This window comes from Ambystoma mexicanum, chromosome 4q, assembly GCF_040938575.1.
Source record: "Ambystoma mexicanum isolate Mex_15411 chromosome 4q, UKY_AmexF1_1, whole genome shotgun sequence".
NCBI classification, from domain to species: Eukaryota; Metazoa; Chordata; class Amphibia; order Caudata; family Ambystomatidae; genus Ambystoma; species Ambystoma mexicanum.
The window spans coordinates 527,901,495-527,918,994 of record NC_090928.1 but is presented as its reverse complement, the minus strand read 5'-3'; the positions used below and the strand labels follow the sequence as shown (position 1 = coordinate 527,918,994).

At 39.5% G+C, this 17,500-nt stretch overlaps 14 non-coding genes across 14 annotated transcripts; all 14 read left to right on the top strand.

Annotated features, from left to right (window-relative positions):
* The first annotated feature begins 1,029 nt into the window (after positions 1 to 1,029).
* On the top strand, positions 1,030 to 1,102 carry TRNAK-CUU (transfer RNA lysine (anticodon CUU)). The gene has a single exon. It is a non-coding gene; the product is annotated as a tRNA-Lys (tRNA).
* Positions 1,103 to 1,627: 525 nt separating this feature from the next.
* TRNAK-CUU (transfer RNA lysine (anticodon CUU)) lies at positions 1,628 to 1,700 on the top strand. The gene has a single exon. It is a non-coding gene; the product is annotated as a tRNA-Lys (tRNA).
* Positions 1,701 to 2,307: 607 nt separating this feature from the next.
* Positions 2,308 to 2,380, top strand: TRNAK-CUU (transfer RNA lysine (anticodon CUU)). The gene has a single exon. It is a non-coding gene; the product is annotated as a tRNA-Lys (tRNA).
* A 1,380-nt stretch (positions 2,381 to 3,760) lies between these two features.
* Positions 3,761 to 3,833, top strand: TRNAK-CUU (transfer RNA lysine (anticodon CUU)). The gene has a single exon. It is a non-coding gene; the product is annotated as a tRNA-Lys (tRNA).
* A 607-nt stretch (positions 3,834 to 4,440) lies between these two features.
* On the top strand, positions 4,441 to 4,513 carry TRNAK-CUU (transfer RNA lysine (anticodon CUU)). Its single transcript has one exon. It is a non-coding gene; the product is annotated as a tRNA-Lys (tRNA).
* Positions 4,514 to 5,295: 782 nt separating this feature from the next.
* Positions 5,296 to 5,368, top strand: TRNAK-CUU (transfer RNA lysine (anticodon CUU)). Its single transcript has one exon. It is a non-coding gene; the product is annotated as a tRNA-Lys (tRNA).
* Positions 5,369 to 7,172: 1,804 nt separating this feature from the next.
* Positions 7,173 to 7,245, top strand: TRNAK-CUU (transfer RNA lysine (anticodon CUU)). Its single transcript has one exon. It is a non-coding gene; the product is annotated as a tRNA-Lys (tRNA).
* A 2,124-nt stretch (positions 7,246 to 9,369) lies between these two features.
* On the top strand, positions 9,370 to 9,442 carry TRNAK-CUU (transfer RNA lysine (anticodon CUU)). The gene has a single exon. It is a non-coding gene; the product is annotated as a tRNA-Lys (tRNA).
* Positions 9,443 to 10,224: 782 nt separating this feature from the next.
* Positions 10,225 to 10,297, top strand: TRNAK-CUU (transfer RNA lysine (anticodon CUU)). Its single transcript has one exon. It is a non-coding gene; the product is annotated as a tRNA-Lys (tRNA).
* A 1,804-nt stretch (positions 10,298 to 12,101) lies between these two features.
* Positions 12,102 to 12,174, top strand: TRNAK-CUU (transfer RNA lysine (anticodon CUU)). The gene has a single exon. It is a non-coding gene; the product is annotated as a tRNA-Lys (tRNA).
* A 2,124-nt stretch (positions 12,175 to 14,298) lies between these two features.
* On the top strand, positions 14,299 to 14,371 carry TRNAK-CUU (transfer RNA lysine (anticodon CUU)). Its single transcript has one exon. It is a non-coding gene; the product is annotated as a tRNA-Lys (tRNA).
* A 607-nt stretch (positions 14,372 to 14,978) lies between these two features.
* Positions 14,979 to 15,051, top strand: TRNAK-CUU (transfer RNA lysine (anticodon CUU)). The gene has a single exon. It is a non-coding gene; the product is annotated as a tRNA-Lys (tRNA).
* A 525-nt stretch (positions 15,052 to 15,576) lies between these two features.
* On the top strand, positions 15,577 to 15,649 carry TRNAK-CUU (transfer RNA lysine (anticodon CUU)). Its single transcript has one exon. It is a non-coding gene; the product is annotated as a tRNA-Lys (tRNA).
* Positions 15,650 to 16,256: 607 nt separating this feature from the next.
* TRNAK-CUU (transfer RNA lysine (anticodon CUU)) lies at positions 16,257 to 16,329 on the top strand. The gene has a single exon. It is a non-coding gene; the product is annotated as a tRNA-Lys (tRNA).
* Positions 16,330 to 17,500: the final 1,171 nt, after the last annotated feature.

Below are 17,500 nucleotides of genomic sequence, written 5' to 3'. Positions count from 1 at the left end.
AGAGCCTATGATTACACAGCATCCTATCTGTGGAAAACGGCAGTGCAGGGATAGGGAAGAAAACTATAGGCATCCAAAGGAGCCCGGCTAGCTCAGTCGGTAGAGCATGAGACTCTTAATCTCAGGGTCGTGGGTTTGAGCCCCACGTTGGGCGAAAACAACTAAAATTTTAGTGCTTTTTGACCAAAAATATACATCCTATCTGTGGAAAACGGCAGTGCAGGGATAGGGAAGAAAACTATAGGCATCCAAAGGAGCCCGGCTAGCTCAGTCGGTAGAGCATGAGACTCTTAATCTCAGGGTCGTGGGTTCGAGCCCCACGTTTGGCAAAAACAACTAAAATTGTAGTGCTTTTTGACCAAACAAATACATCCTATCTGTGGAAAGCGGCAGTGCAGGGATAGGGAAGAAAATGTTGGGCGAAAACAACTAAAATTTTAGTGCTTTTTGACCAAAAAAATAGAAATTGAAAGTCTCTTTACAATATTTGCAATATTTTGATTGTTAACATGCAATATATGAATGCATGTCTGGATGATGTGTAATGGGGCAATACCACACCTTAATGTATTCACTGTAAAAGAAAAAGTATGTATCATCTTACTATAAAATAAAGTGGAGAAATCACAAATAAGACTTTTTTCCACACAGGTTTAATCGGCTATTTCCTGATATTCTTCAATGCGTTCTGATATTGACTGGTAATTGTGTTTGATACTTTCTTAGACTATTTCTGCCTCTGGCTGATGTGTATTCTCTTTCCAAACTCCACCAGAGCCTATGATTACACAGCATCCTATCTGTGGAAAACGGCAGTGCAGGGATAGGGAAGAAAACTATAGGCATCCAAAGGAGCCCGGCTAGCTCAGTCGGTAGAGCATGAGACTCTTAATCTCAGGGTCGTGGGTTTGAGCCCCAAGTTGGGCGAAAACAACTAAAATTTTAGTGCTTTTTGACCAAAAAAATACATCCTATCTGTGGAAAACGGCAGTGCAGGGATAGGGAAGAAAACTATAGGCATCCAAAGGAGCCCGGCTAGCTCAGTCGGTAGAGCATGAGACTCTTAATCTCAGGGTCGTGGGTTCGAGCCCCACGTTGGGCGAAAACAACTAATATTGTAGTGCTTTTTGACCAAACAAATACATCCTATCTGTGGAAAGCGGCAGTGCAGGGATAGGGAAGAAAACGTTGGGCGAAAACAACTAAAATTTTAGTGCTTTTTGACCAAAAAAATAGAAATTGAAAGTCTCTTTACAATATTTGCAATATTTTGATTGTTAACATGCAATATATGAATGCATGTCTGGATGATGTGTAATGGGGCAATACCACACCTTAATGTATTCACTGTAAAATAAAAAGTATGTATCATCTTACTATAAAATAAAGTGGAGAAATCACAAATAAGACTTTTTTCCACACAGGTTTAATCGGCTATTTCCTGATATTCTTCAATGCGTTCTGATATTGACTGGTAATTGTGTTTGATACTTTCTTAGACTATTTCTGCCTCTGGCTGATGTGTATTTTCTTTCCAAACTCCACCAGAGCCTATGATTACACAGCATCCTATCTGTGGAAAACGGCAGTGCAGGGATAGGGAAGAAAACTATAGGCATCCAAAGGAGCCCGGCTAGCTCAGTCGGTAGAGCATGAGACTCTTAATCTCAGGGTCGTGGGTTCGAGCCCCACGTTGGGCGAAAACAACTAAAATTGTAGTGCTTTTTGACCAAAAAAATACATCCTATCTGTGGAAAACGGCAGTGCAGGGATAGGGAAGAAAACTATGGGCATCCAAAGAAGCCCGGCTTGCTCAGTCGGTAGCGCATGAGACTCTTAATCTCAGGGTCGTGGGTTCGAGCCCCACGTTGGGCGAAAACAACTAAAATTTTAGTGCTTTTTGACCAAAAAAATAGAAATTGAAAGTCTCTTTACAATATTTGCAATATTTTGATTGTTAACATGCAATATATGAATGCATGTCTGGATGATGTGTAATGGGGCAATACCACACCTTAATGTATTCACTGTAAAAGAAAAAGTATGTATCATCTTACTATAAAATAAAGTGGAGAAATCACAAATAAGACTTTTTTCCACACAGGTTTAATCGGCTATTTCCTGATATTCTTCAATGCGTTCTGATATTGACTGGTAATTGTGTTTGATACTTTCTTAGACTATTTCTGCCTCTGGCTGATGTGTATTTTCTTTCCAAACTCCACCAGAGCCTATGATTACACAGCATCCTATCTGTGGAAAACGGCAGTGCAGGGATAGGGAAGAAAACTATAGGCATCCAAAGGAGCCCGGCTAGCTCAGTCGGTAGAGCATGAGACTCTTAATCTCAGGGTCGTGGGTTCGAGCCCCACGTTGGGCGAAAACAACTAAAATTGTAGTGCTTTTTGACCAAAAAAATACATCCTATCTGTGGAAAACGGCAGTGCAGGGATAGGGAAGAAAACTATGGGCATCCAAAGGAGCCCGGCTTGCTCAGTCGGTAGCGCATGAGACTCTTAATCTCAGGGTCGTGGGTTCGAGCCCCACGTTGGGCGAAAACAACTAAAATTTTAGTGCTTTTTGACCAAAAAAATAGAAATTGAAAGTCTCTTTACAATATTTGCAATATTTTGATTGTTAACATGCAATATATGAATGCATGTCTGGATGATGTGTAATGGGGCAATACCACACCTTAATGTATTCACTGTAAAAGAAAAAGTATGTATCATCTTACTATAAAATAAAGTGGAGAAAACACAAATAAGACTTTTTTCCACACAGGTTTAATCGGCTATTTCCTGATATTCTTCAATGCGTTCTGATATTGACTGGTAATTGTGTTTGATACTTTCTTAGACTATTTCTGCCTCTGGCTGATGTGTATTTTCTTTCCAAACTCCACCAGAGCCTATGATTACACAGCATCCTATCTGTGGAAAACGGCAGTGCAGGGATAGGGAAGAAAACTATAGGCATCCAAAGGAGCCCGGCTAGCTCAGTCGGTAGAGCATGAGACTCTTAATATAAGGGTCGTGGGTTGGAGCCCCACGTTGGGCGAAAACAACTAAAATTGTAGTGCTTTTTGACCAAAAAAATACATCCTATCTGTGGAAAACGGCAGTGCAGGGATAGGGAAGAAAACTATAGGCATCCAAAGGAGCCCGGCTAGCTCAGTCGGTAGAGCATGAGACTCTTAATCTCAGGTTCATGGGTTCGAGCCCCACGTTGGGCGAAAACAACTAAAATTGTAGTGCTTTTTGACCAAACAAATACATCCTATCTGTGGAAAGCGGCAGTGCAGGGATAGGGAAGAAAACGTTGAGCGAAAACAACTAAAGTTTTAGTGCTTTTTGACCAAAAAAATAGAAATTGAAAGTCTCTTTACAATATTTGCAATATTTTGATTGTTAACATGCAATATATGAATGCATGTCTGGATGATGTGTAATGGGGCAATACCACACCTTAATGTATTCACTGTAAAAGAAAAAGTATGTATCATCTTACTATAAAATAAAGTGGAGAAAACACAAATAAGACTTTTTTCCACACAGGTTTAATCGGCTATTTCCTGATATTCTTCAATGCGTTCTGATATTGACTGGTAATTGTGTTTGATACTTTCTTAGACTATTTCTGCCTCTGGCTGATGTGTATTTTCTTTCCAAACTCCACCAGAGCCTATGATTACACAGCATCCTATCTGTGGAAAACGGCAGTGCAGGGATAGGGAAGAAAACTATAGGCATCCAAAGGAGCCCGGCTAGCTCAGTCGGTAGAGCATGAGACTCTTAATCTCAGGGTCGTGGGTTCGAGCCCCACGTTGGGCGAAAACAACTAAAATTGTAGTGCTTTTTGACCAAAAAAATACATCCTATCTGTGGAAAACGGCAGTGCAGGGATAGGGAAGAAAACTATGGGCATCCAAAGGAGCCCGGCTTGCTCAGTCGGTAGCGCATGAGACTCTTAATCTCAGGGTCGTGGGTTCAAGCCCCACGTTGGGCGAAAACAACTAAAATTTTAGTGCTTTTTGACCAAAAAAATAGAAATTGAAAGTCTCTTTACAATATTTGCAATATTTTGATTGTTAACATGCAATATATGAATGCATGTCTGGATGATGTGTAATGGGGCAATACCACACCTTAATGTATTCACTGTAAAAGAAAAAGTATGTATCATCTTACTATAAAATAAAGTGGAGAAATCACAAATAAGACTTTTTTCCACACAGGTTTAATCGGCTATTTCCTGATATTCTTCATTGCGTTCTGATATTGACTGGTAATTGTGTTTGATACTTTCTTAGACTATTTCTGCCTCTGGCTCATGTGTATTTTCTTTCCAAACTCCACCAGAGCCTATGATTACACAGCATCCTATCTGTGGAAAACGGCAGTGCAGGGATAGGGAAGAAAACTATAGGCATCCAAAGGAGCCCGGCTAGCTCAGTCGGTAGAGCATGAGACTCTTAATCTCAGGGTCGTGGGTTCGAGCCCCACGTTGGGCGAAAACAACTAAAATTGTAGTGCTTTTTGACCAAAAAAATACATCCTATCTGTGGAAAACGGCAGTGCAGGGATAGGGAAGAAAACTATGGGCATCCAAAGGAGCCCGGCTTGCTCAGTCGGTAGCGCATGAGACTCTTAATCTCAGGGTCGTGGGTTCGAGCCCCACGTTGGGCGAAAACAACTAGAATTTTAGTGCTTTTTGACCAAAAAAATAGAAATTGAAAGTCTCTTTACAATATTTGCAATATTTTGATTGTTAACATGCAATATATGAATGCATGTCTGGATGATGTGTAATGGGGCAATACCACACCTTAATGTATTCACTGTAAAAGAAAAAGTATGTATCATCTTACTATAAAATAAAGTGGAGAAAACACAAATAAGACTTTTTTCCACACAGGTTTAATCGGCTATTTCCTGATATTCTTCAATGCGTTCTGATATTGACTGGTAATTGTGTTTGATACTTTCTTAGACTATTTCTGCCTCTGGCTGATGTGTATTTTCTTTCCAAACTCCACCAGAGCCTATGATTACACAGCATCCTATCTGTGGAAAACGGCAGTGCAGGGATAGGGAAGAAAACTATAGGCATCCAAAGGAGCCCGGCTAGCTCAGTCGGTAGAGCATGAGACTCTTAATATAAGGGTCGTGGGTTGGAGCCCCACGTTGGGCGAAAACAACTAAAATTGTAGTGCTTTTTGACCAAAAAAATACATCCTATCTGTGGAAAACGGCAGTGCAGGGATAGGGAAGAAAACTATAGGCATCCAAAGGAGCCCGGCTAGCTCAGTCGGTAGAGCATGAGACTCTTAATCTCAGGGTCGTGGGTTCGAGCCCCACGTTGGGCGAAAACAACTAAAATTGTAGTGCTTTTTGACCAAACAAATACATCCTATCTGTGGAAAGCGGCAGTGCAGGGATAGGGAAGAAAACGTTGAGCGAAAACAACTAAAGTTTTAGTGCTTTTTGACCAAAAAAATAGAAATTGAAAGTCTCTTTACAATATTTGCAATATTTTGATTGTTAACATGCAATATATGAATGCATGTCTGGATGATGTGTAATGGGGCAATACCACACCTTAATGTATTCACTGTAAAAGAAAAAGTATGTATCATCTTACTATAAAATAAAGTGGAGAAAACACAAATAAGACTTTTTTCCCACACAGGTTTAATCGGCTATTTCCTGATATTCTTCAATGCGTTCTGATATTGACTGGTAATTGTGTTTGATACTTTGTTAGACTATTTCTGCCTCTGGCTGATGTGTATTTTCTTTCCAAACTCCACCAGAGCCTATGATTACACAGCATCCTATCTGTGGAAAACGGCAGTGCAGGGATAGGGAAGAAAACTATAGGCATCCAAAGGAGCCTGGCTAGCTCGGTCGGTAGAGCATGAGACTCTTAATCTCAGGGTCGTGGGTTCGAGCCCCACGTTGGGCGAAAACAACTAAAATTGTAGTGCTTTTTGACCAAAAAAATACATCCTATCTGTGGAAAACGGCAGTGCAGGGATAGGGAAGAAAACTATAGGCATCAAAAGGACCCCGGCTAGCTCAGTCGGTAGAGCATGAGACTCTTAATCTCAGGGTCGTGGGTTCGAGCCCCACGTTGGGCGAAAACAACTAAAATTTTAGTGCTTTTTGACCAAAAAAATAGAAATTGAAAGTCTCTTTACAATATTTGCAATATTTTCATTGTTAACATGCAATATATGAATGCATGTCTGGATGATGTGTAATGGGGCAATACCACACCTTAATGTATTCACTGTAAAAGAAAAAGTATGTATCATCTTACTATAAAATAAAGTGGAGAAAACACAAATAAGACTTGTTTCCACACAGGTTTAATCGGCTATTTCCTGATATTCTTCAATGCGTTCTGATATTGACTGGAAATTGTGTTTGATACTTTCTTAGACTATTTCTGCCTCTGGCTGATGTGTATTTTCTTTCCAAACTCCACCAGAGCCTATGATTACACAGCATCCTATCTGTGGAAAACGGCAGTGCAGGGATAGGGAAGAAAACTATAGGCATCCAAAGGAGCCCGGCTAGCTCAGTCGGTAGAGCAAGAGACTCTTAATCTCAGGGTCGTGGGTTCGAGCCCCACGTTTGGCGAAAACAACTAAAATTGTAGTGCTTTTTGACCAAACAAATACATCCTATCTGTGGAAAGCGGCAGTGCAGGGATAGGGAAGAAAATGTTGGGCGAAAACAACTAAAATTTTAGTGCTTTTTGACCAAAAAAATAGAAATTGAAAGTCTCTTTACAATATTTGCAATATTTTGATTGTTAACATGCAATATATGAATGCATGCCTGGATGATGTGTAATGGGGCAATACCACACCTTAATGTATTCACTGTAAAAGAAAAAGTATGTATCATCTTACTATAAAATAAAGTGGAGAAAACACAAATAAGACTTTTTTCCACACAGGTTTAATCGGCTATTTCCTGATATTCTTCAATGCGTTCTGATATTGACTGGTAATTGTGTTTGATACTTTCTTAGACTATTTCTGCCTCTGGCTGATGTGTATTTTCTTTCCAAACTCCACCAGAGCCTATGATTACACAGCATCCTATCTGTGGAAAACGGCAGTGCAGGGATAGGGAAGAAAACTATAGGCATCCAAAGGAGCCCGGCTAGCTCAGTCGGTAGAGCATGAGACTCTTAATCTCAGGGTCGTGGGTTCGAGCCCCACGTTGGGCGAAAACAACTAAAATTGTAGTGCTTTTTGACCAAAAAAATAGAAATTGAAAGTCTCTTTACAATATTTGCAATATTTTGATTGTTAACATGCAATATATGAATGCATGTCTGGATGATGTGTAATGGGGCAATACCACACCTTAATGTATTCACTGTAAAAGAAAAAGTATGTATCATCTTACTATAAAATAAAGTGGAGAAAACACAAATAAGACTTTTTTCCACACAGGTTTAATCGGCTATTTCCTGATATTCTTCAACGCGTTCTGATATTGACTGGTAATTGTGTTTGATACTTTCTTAGACTATTTCTGCCTCTGGCTGATGTGTATTTTCTTTCCAAACTCCACCAGAGCCTATGATTACACAGCATCCTATCTGTGGAAAGCGGCAGTGCAGGGATAGGGAAGAAAACGTTGGGCGAAAACAACTAAAATTTTAGTGCTTTTTGACCAAAAAAATAGAAATTGAAAGTCTCTTTACAATATTTGCAATATTTTGATTGTTAACATGCAATATATGAATGCATGTCTGGATGATGTGTAATGGGGCAATACCACACCTTAATGTATTCACTGTAAAAGAAAAAGTATGTATCATCTTACTATAAAATAAAGTGGAGAAAACACAAATAAGACTTTTTTCCACACAGGTTTAATCGGCTATTTCCTGATATTCTTCAACGCGTTCTGATATTGACTGGTAATTGTGTTTGATACTTTCTTAGACTATTTCTGCCTCTGGCTGATGTGTATTTTCTTTCCAAACTCCACCAGAGCCTATGATTACACAGCATCCTATCTGTGGAAAGCGGCAGTGCAGGGATAGGGAAGAAAACTATAGGCATCCAAAGGAGCCCGGCTAGCTCAGTCGGTAGAGCATGAGACTCTTAATCTCAGGGTCGTGGGTTCGAGCCCCACGTTGGGTGAAAACAACTAAAATTGTAGTGCTTTTTGACCAAAAAAATACATCCTATCTGTGGAAAACGGCAGTGCAGGGATAGGGAAGAAAACTATAGGCATCCAAAGGAGCCTGGCTAGCTCAGTCGGTAGAGCATGAGACTCTTAATCTCCGGGTCATGGGTTCGAGCCCCACGTTGGGCGAAAACAACTAAAATTGTAGTGCTTTTTGACCAAAAAAATACATCCTATCTGTGGAAAGCGGCAGTGCAGGGATAGGGAAGAAAACGTTGGGCGAAAACAACTAAAATTTTAGTGCTTTTTGACCAAAAAAATAGAAATTGAAAGTCTCTTTACAATATTTGCAATATTTTGATTGTTAACATGCAATATATGAATTCATGTCTGGATGATGTGTAATGGGGCAATACCACACCTTAATGTATTCACTGTAAAAGAAAAAGTATGTATCATCTTACTATAAAATAAAGTGGAGAAATCACAAATAAGACTTTTTTCCACACAGGTTTAATCGGCTATTTCCTGATATTCTTCAATGCGTTCTGATATTGACTGGTAATTGTGTTTGATACTTTCTTAGACTATTTCTGCCTCTGGCTGATGTGTATTTTCTTTCCAAACTCCACCAGAGCCTATGATTACACAGCATCCTATCTTTGGAAAACGGCAGTGCAGGGATAGGGAAGAAAACTATAGGCATCCAAAGGAGCCCGGCTAGCTCAGTCGGTAGAGCATGAGACTCTTAATCTCAGGGTCGTGGGTTCGAGCCCCACGTTGGGTGAAAACAACTAAAATTGTAGTGCTTTTTGACCAAAAAAATAGAAATTGAAAGTCTCTTTGCAATATTTTCATTGTTAACATGCAATATATGAATGCATGTCTGGATGATGTGTAATGGGGCAATACCACACCTTAATGTATTCACTGTAAAAGAAAAAGTATGTATCATCTTACTATAAAATAAAGTGGAGAAATCACAAATAAGACTTTTTTCCACACAGGTTTAATCGGCTATTTCCTGATATTCTTCAATGCGTTCTGATATTGACTGGTAATTGTGTTTGATACTTTCTTAGACTATTTCTGCCTCTGGCTCATGTGTATTTTCTTTCCAAACTCCACCAGAGCCTATGATTACACAGCATCCTATCTGTGGAAAACGGCAGTGCAGGGATAGGGAAGAAAACTATAGGCATCCAAAGGAGCCCGGCTAGCTCAGTCGGTAGAGCATGAGACTCTTAATCTCAGGGTCGTGGGTTCGAGCCCCACGTTGGGCGAAAACAACTAAAATTGTAGTGCTTTTTGACCAAAAAAATACATCCTATCTGTGGAAAACGGCAGTGCAGGGATAGGGAAGAAAACTATGGGCATCCAAAGGAGCCCGGCTTGCTCAGTCGGTAGCGCATGAGACTCTTAATCTCAGGGTCGTGGGTTCGAGCCCCACGTTGGGCGAAAACAACTAGAATTTTAGTGCTTTTTGACCAAAAAAATAGAAATTGAAAGTCTCTTTACAATATTTGCAATATTTTGATTGTTAACATGCAATATATGAATGCATGTCTGGATGATGTGTAATGGGGCAATACCACACCTTAATGTATTCACTGTAAAAGAAAAAGTATGTATCATCTTACTATAAAATAAAGTGGAGAAAACACAAATAAGACTTTTTTCCACACAGGTTTAATCGGCTATTTCCTGATATTCTTCAATGCGTTCTGATATTGACTGGTAATTGTGTTTGATACTTTCTTAGACTATTTCTGCCTCTGGCTGATGTGTATTTTCTTTCCAAACTCCACCAGAGCCTATGATTACACAGCATCCTATCTGTGGAAAACGGCAGTGCAGGGATAGGGAAGAAAACTATAGGCATCCAAAGGAGCCCGGCTAGCTCAGTCGGTAGAGCATGAGACTCTTAATATAAGGGTCGTGGGTTGGAGCCCCACGTTGGGCGAAAACAACTAAAATTGTAGTGCTTTTTGACCAAAAAAATACATCCTATCTGTGGAAAACGGCAGTGCAGGGATAGGGAAGAAAACTATAGGCATCCAAAGGAGCCCGGCTAGCTCAGTCGGTAGAGCATGAGACTCTTAATCTCAGGGTCGTGGGTTCGAGCCCCACGTTGGGCGAAAACAACTAAAATTGTAGTGCTTTTTGACCAAACAAATACATCCTATCTGTGGAAAGCGGCAGTGCAGGGATAGGGAAGAAAACGTTGAGCGAAAACAACTAAAGTTTTAGTGCTTTTTGACCAAAAAAATAGAAATTGAAAGTCTCTTTACAATATTTGCAATATTTTGATTGTTAACATGCAATATATGAATGCATGTCTGGATGATGTGTAATGGGGCAATACCACACCTTAATGTATTCACTGTAAAAGAAAAAGTATGTATCATCTTACTATAAAATAAAGTGGAGAAAACACAAATAAGACTTTTTTCCCACACAGGTTTAATCGGCTATTTCCTGATATTCTTCAATGCGTTCTGATATTGACTGGTAATTGTGTTTGATACTTTGTTAGACTATTTCTGCCTCTGGCTGATGTGTATTTTCTTTCCAAACTCCACCAGAGCCTATGATTACACAGCATCCTATCTGTGGAAAACGGCAGTGCAGGGATAGGGAAGAAAACTATAGGCATCCAAAGGAGCCTGGCTAGCTCGGTCGGTAGAGCATGAGACTCTTAATCTCAGGGTCGTGGGTTCGAGCCCCACGTTGGGCGAAAACAACTAAAATTGTAGTGCTTTTTGACCAAAAAAATACATCCTATCTGTGGAAAACGGCAGTGCAGGGATAGGGAAGAAAACTATAGGCATCAAAAGGACCCCGGCTAGCTCAGTCGGTAGAGCATGAGACTCTTAATCTCAGGGTCGTGGGTTCGAGCCCCACGTTGGGCGAAAACAACTAAAATTTTAGTGCTTTTTGACCAAAAAAATAGAAATTGAAAGTCTCTTTACAATATTTGCAATATTTTCATTGTTAACATGCAATATATGAATGCATGTCTGGATGATGTGTAATGGGGCAATACCACACCTTAATGTATTCACTGTAAAAGAAAAAGTATGTATCATCTTACTATAAAATAAAGTGGAGAAAACACAAATAAGACTTGTTTCCACACAGGTTTAATCGGCTATTTCCTGATATTCTTCAATGCGTTCTGATATTGACTGGAAATTGTGTTTGATACTTTCTTAGACTATTTCTGCCTCTGGCTGATGTGTATTTTCTTTCCAAACTCCACCAGAGCCTATGATTACACAGCATCCTATCTGTGGAAAACGGCAGTGCAGGGATAGGGAAGAAAACTATAGGCATCCAAAGGAGCCCGGCTAGCTCAGTCGGTAGAGCAAGAGACTCTTAATCTCAGGGTCGTGGGTTCGAGCCCCACGTTTGGCGAAAACAACTAAAATTGTAGTGCTTTTTGACCAAACAAATACATCCTATCTGTGGAAAGCGGCAGTGCAGGGATAGGGAAGAAAATGTTGGGCGAAAACAACTAAAATTTTAGTGCTTTTTGACCAAAAAAATAGAAATTGAAAGTCTCTTTACAATATTTGCAATATTTTGATTGTTAACATGCAATATATGAATGCATGCCTGGATGATGTGTAATGGGGCAATACCACACCTTAATGTATTCACTGTAAAAGAAAAAGTATGTATCATCTTACTATAAAATAAAGTGGAGAAAACACAAATAAGACTTTTTTCCACACAGGTTTAATCGGCTATTTCCTGATATTCTTCAATGCGTTCTGATATTGACTGGTAATTGTGTTTGATACTTTCTTAGACTATTTCTGCCTCTGGCTGATGTGTATTTTCTTTCCAAACTCCACCAGAGCCTATGATTACACAGCATCCTATCTGTGGAAAACGGCAGTGCAGGGATAGGGAAGAAAACTATAGGCATCCAAAGGAGCCCGGCTAGCTCAGTCGGTAGAGCATGAGACTCTTAATCTCAGGGTCGTGGGTTCGAGCCCCACGTTGGGCGAAAACAACTAAAATTGTAGTGCTTTTTGACCAAAAAAATAGAAATTGAAAGTCTCTTTACAATATTTGCAATATTTTGATTGTTAACATGCAATATATGAATGCATGTCTGGATGATGTGTAATGGGGCAATACCACACCTTAATGTATTCACTGTAAAAGAAAAAGTATGTATCATCTTACTATAAAATAAAGTGGAGAAAACACAAATAAGACTTTTTTCCACACAGGTTTAATCGGCTATTTCCTGATATTCTTCAACGCGTTCTGATATTGACTGGTAATTGTGTTTGATACTTTCTTAGACTATTTCTGCCTCTGGCTGATGTGTATTTTCTTTCCAAACTCCACCAGAGCCTATGATTACACAGCATCCTATCTGTGGAAAGCGGCAGTGCAGGGATAGGGAAGAAAACGTTGGGCGAAAACAACTAAAATTTTAGTGCTTTTTGACCAAAAAAATAGAAATTGAAAGTCTCTTTACAATATTTGCAATATTTTGATTGTTAACATGCAATATATGAATGCATGTCTGGATGATGTGTAATGGGGCAATACCACACCTTAATGTATTCACTGTAAAAGAAAAAGTATGTATCATCTTACTATAAAATAAAGTGGAGAAAACACAAATAAGACTTTTTTCCACACAGGTTTAATCGGCTATTTCCTGATATTCTTCAACGCGTTCTGATATTGACTGGTAATTGTGTTTGATACTTTCTTAGACTATTTCTGCCTCTGGCTGATGTGTATTTTCTTTCCAAACTCCACCAGAGCCTATGATTACACAGCATCCTATCTGTGGAAAGCGGCAGTGCAGGGATAGGGAAGAAAACTATAGGCATCCAAAGGAGCCCGGCTAGCTCAGTCGGTAGAGCATGAGACTCTTAATCTCAGGGTCGTGGGTTCGAGCCCCACGTTGGGTGAAAACAACTAAAATTGTAGTGCTTTTTGACCAAAAAAATACATCCTATCTGTGGAAAACGGCAGTGCAGGGATAGGGAAGAAAACTATAGGCATCCAAAGGAGCCTGGCTAGCTCAGTCGGTAGAGCATGAGACTCTTAATCTCCGGGTCATGGGTTCGAGCCCCACGTTGGGCGAAAACAACTAAAATTGTAGTGCTTTTTGACCAAAAAAATACATCCTATCTGTGGAAAGCGGCAGTGCAGGGATAGGGAAGAAAACGTTGGGCGAAAACAACTAAAATTTTAGTGCTTTTTGACCAAAAAAATAGAAATTGAAAGTCTCTTTACAATATTTGCAATATTTTGATTGTTAACATGCAATATATGAATTCATGTCTGGATGATGTGTAATGGGGCAATACCACACCTTAATGTATTCACTGTAAAAGAAAAAGTATGTATCATCTTACTATAAAATAAAGTGGAGAAATCACAAATAAGACTTTTTTCCACACAGGTTTAATCGGCTATTTCCTGATATTCTTCAATGCGTTCTGATATTGACTGGTAATTGTGTTTGATACTTTCTTAGACTATTTCTGCCTCTGGCTGATGTGTATTTTCTTTCCAAACTCCACCAGAGCCTATGATTACACAGCATCCTATCTTTGGAAAACGGCAGTGCAGGGATAGGGAAGAAAACTATAGGCATCCAAAGGAGCCCGGCTAGCTCAGTCGGTAGAGCATGAGACTCTTAATCTCAGGGTCGTGGGTTCGAGCCCCACGTTGGGTGAAAACAACTAAAATTGTAGTGCTTTTTGACCAAAAAAATAGAAATTGAAAGTCTCTTTGCAATATTTTCATTGTTAACATGCAATATATGAATGCATGTCTGGATGATGTGTAATGGGGCAATACCACACCTTAATGTATTCACTGTAAAAGAAAAAGTATGTATCATCTTACTATAAAATAAAGTGGAGAAATCACAAATAAGACTTTTTTCCACACAGGTTTAATCGGCTATTTCCTGATATTCTTCAATGCCTTCTGATATTGACTGGTAATTGTGTTTGATACTTTCTTAGACTATTTCTGCCTCTGGCTGATGTGTATTTTCTTTCCAAACTCCACCAGAGCCTATGATTACACAGCATCCTATCTGTGGAAAACGGCAGTGCAGGGATAGGGAAGAAAACTATAGGCATCCAAAGGAGCCCGGCTAGCTCAGTCGGTAGAGCATGAGACTCTTAATCTCAGGGTCGTGGGTTCGAGCCCCACGTTGGGCGAAAACAACTAAAATTGTAGTGCTTTTTGACCAAAAAAATACATCCTATCTGTGGAAAACGGCAGTGCAGGGATAGGGAAGAAAACTATGGGCATCCAAAGGAGCCCGGCTTGCTCAGTCGGTAGCGCATGAGACTCTTAATCTCAGGGTCGTGGGTTCGAGCCCCACGTTGGGCGAAAACAACTAAAATTTTAGTGCTTTTTGACCAAAAAAATAGAAATTGAAAGTCTCTTTACAATATTTGCAATATTTTGATTGTTAACATGCAATATATGAATGCATGTCTGGATGATGTGTAATGGGGCAATACCACACCTTAATGTATTCACTGTAAAAGAAAAAGTATGTATCATCTTACTATAAAATAAAGTGGAGAAAACACAAATAAGACTTTTTTCCACACAGGTTTAATCGGCTATTTCCTGATATTCTTCAATGCGTTCTGATATTGACTGGTAATTGTGTTTGATACTTTCTTAGACTATTTCTGCCTCTGGCTGATGTGTATTTTCTTTCCAAACTCCACCAGAGCCTATGATTACACAGCATCCTATCTGTGGAAAACGGCAGTGCAGGGATAGGGAAGAAAACTAGAGGCATCCAAAGGAGCCCGGCTAGCTCAGTCGGTAGAGCATGAGACTCTTAATCTCAGGGTCGTGGGTTCGAGCCCCACGTTGGGCGAAAACAACTAAAATTGTAGTGCTTTTTGACCAAACAAATACATCCTATCTGTGGAAAGCGGCAGTGCAGGGATAGGGAAGAAAACGTTGGGCGAAAACAACTAAAATTTTAGTGCTTTTTGACCAAAAAAATAGAAATTGAAAGTCTCTTTACAATATTTGCAATATTTTGATTGTTAACATGCAATATATGAATGCATGTCTGGATGATGTGTAATGGGGCAATACCACACCTTAATGTATTCACTGTAAAAGAAAAAGTATGTATCATCTTACTATAAAATAAAGTGGAGAAAACACAAATAAGACTTTTTTCCACACAGGTTTAATCGGCTATTTCCTGATATTCTTCAATGCCTTCTGATATTGACTGGTAATTGTGTTTGATACTTTCTTAGACTATTTCTGCCTCTGGCTGATGTGTATTTTCTTTCCAAACTCCACCAGAGCCTATGATTACACAGCATCCTATCTGTGGAAAACGGCAGTGCAGGGATAGGGAAGAAAACTATAGGCATCCAAAGGAGCCCGGCTAGCTCAGTCGGTAGAGCATGAGACTCTTAATCTCAGGGTCGTGGGTTCGAGCCCCACGTTGGGCGAAAACAACTAAAATTGTAGTGCTTTTTGACCAAAAAAATACATCCTATCTGTGGAAAACGGCAGTGCAGGGATAGGGAAGAAAACTATGGGCATCCAAAGGAGCCCGGCTTGCTCAGTCGGTAGCGCATGAGACTCTTAATCTCAGGGTCGTGGGTTCGAGCCCCACGTTGGGCGAAAACAACTAAAATTTTAGTGCTTTTTGACCAAAAAAATAGAAATTGAAAGTCTCTTTACAATATTTGCAATATTTTGATTGTTAACATGCAATATATGAATGCATGTCTGGATGATGTGTAATGGGGCAATACCACACCTTAATGTATTCACTGTAAAAGAAAAAGTATGTATCATCTTACTATAAAATAAAGTGGAGAAAACACAAATAAGACTTTTTTCCACACAGGTTTAATCGGCTATTTCCTGATATTCTTCAATGCGTTCTGATATTGACTGGTAATTGTGTTTGATACTTTCTTAGACTATTTCTGCCTCTGGCTGATGTGTATTTTCTTTCCAAACTCCACCAGAGCCTATGATTACACAGCATCCTATCTGTGGAAAACGGCAGTGCAGGGATAGGGAAGAAAACTATAGGCATCCAAAGGAGCCCGGCTAGCTCAGTCGGTAGAGCATGAGACTCTTAATCTCAGGGTCGTGGGTTCGAGCCCCACGTTGGGCGAAAACAACTAAAATTGTAGTGCTTTTTGACCAAACAAATACATCCTATCTGTGGAAAGCGGCAGTGCAGGGATAGGGAAGAAAACGTTGGGCGAAAACAACTAAAATTTTAGTGCTTTTTGACCAAAAAAATAGAAATTGAAAGTCTCTTTACAATATTTGCAATATTTTGATTGTTAACATGCAATATATGAATGCATGTCTGGATGATGTGTAATGGGGCAATACCACACCTTAATGTATTCACTGTAAAAGAAAAAGTATGTATCATCTTACTATAAAATAAAGTGGAGAAATCACAAATAAGACTTTTTTCCACACAGGTTTAATCGGCTATTTCCTGATATTCTTCAATGCGTTCTGATATTGACTGGTAATTGTGTTTGATACTTTCTTAGAGTATTTCTGCCTCTGGCTGATGTGTATTTTCTTTCCAAACTCCACCAGAGCCTATGATTACACAGCATCCTATCTTTGGAAAACGGCAGTGCAGGGATAGGGAAGAAAACTATAGGCATCCAAAGGAGCCCGGCTAGCTCAGTCGGTAGAGCATGAGACTCTTAATCTCAGGGTCGTGGGTTTGAGCCCCACGTTGGGCGAAAACAACTAAAAATGTAGTGCTTTTTGACCAAAAAAATACATCCTATCTGTGGAAAACGGCAGTGCAGGGATAGGGAAGAAAACTATAGGTATCCTAAGGAGCCCGGCTAGCTCAGTCGGTAGAGCATGAGACTCTTAATCTCAGGGTCGTGGGTTCGAGCCCCACGTTGGGTGAAAACAACTAAAATTGTAGTGCTTTTTGACCAAAAAAATACATCTTATCTGTGGAAAGCGGCAGTGCAGGGATAGGGAAGAAAACGTTGGGCGAAAACAACTAAAATTTTAGTGCTTTTTGACCAAAAAAATAGAAATTGAAAGTCTCTTTACAATATTTGCAATATTTTGATTGTTAACATGCAATATATGAATGCATGTCTGGATGATGTGTAATGGGGCAATACCACACCTTAATGTATTCACTGTAAAAGAAAAAGTATGTATCATCTTACTATAAAATAAAGTGGAGAAAACACAAATAAGACTTTTTTCCACACAGGTTTAATCGGCTATTTCCTGATATTCTTCAACGCGTTCTGATATTGACTGGTAATTGTGTTTGATACTTTCTTAGA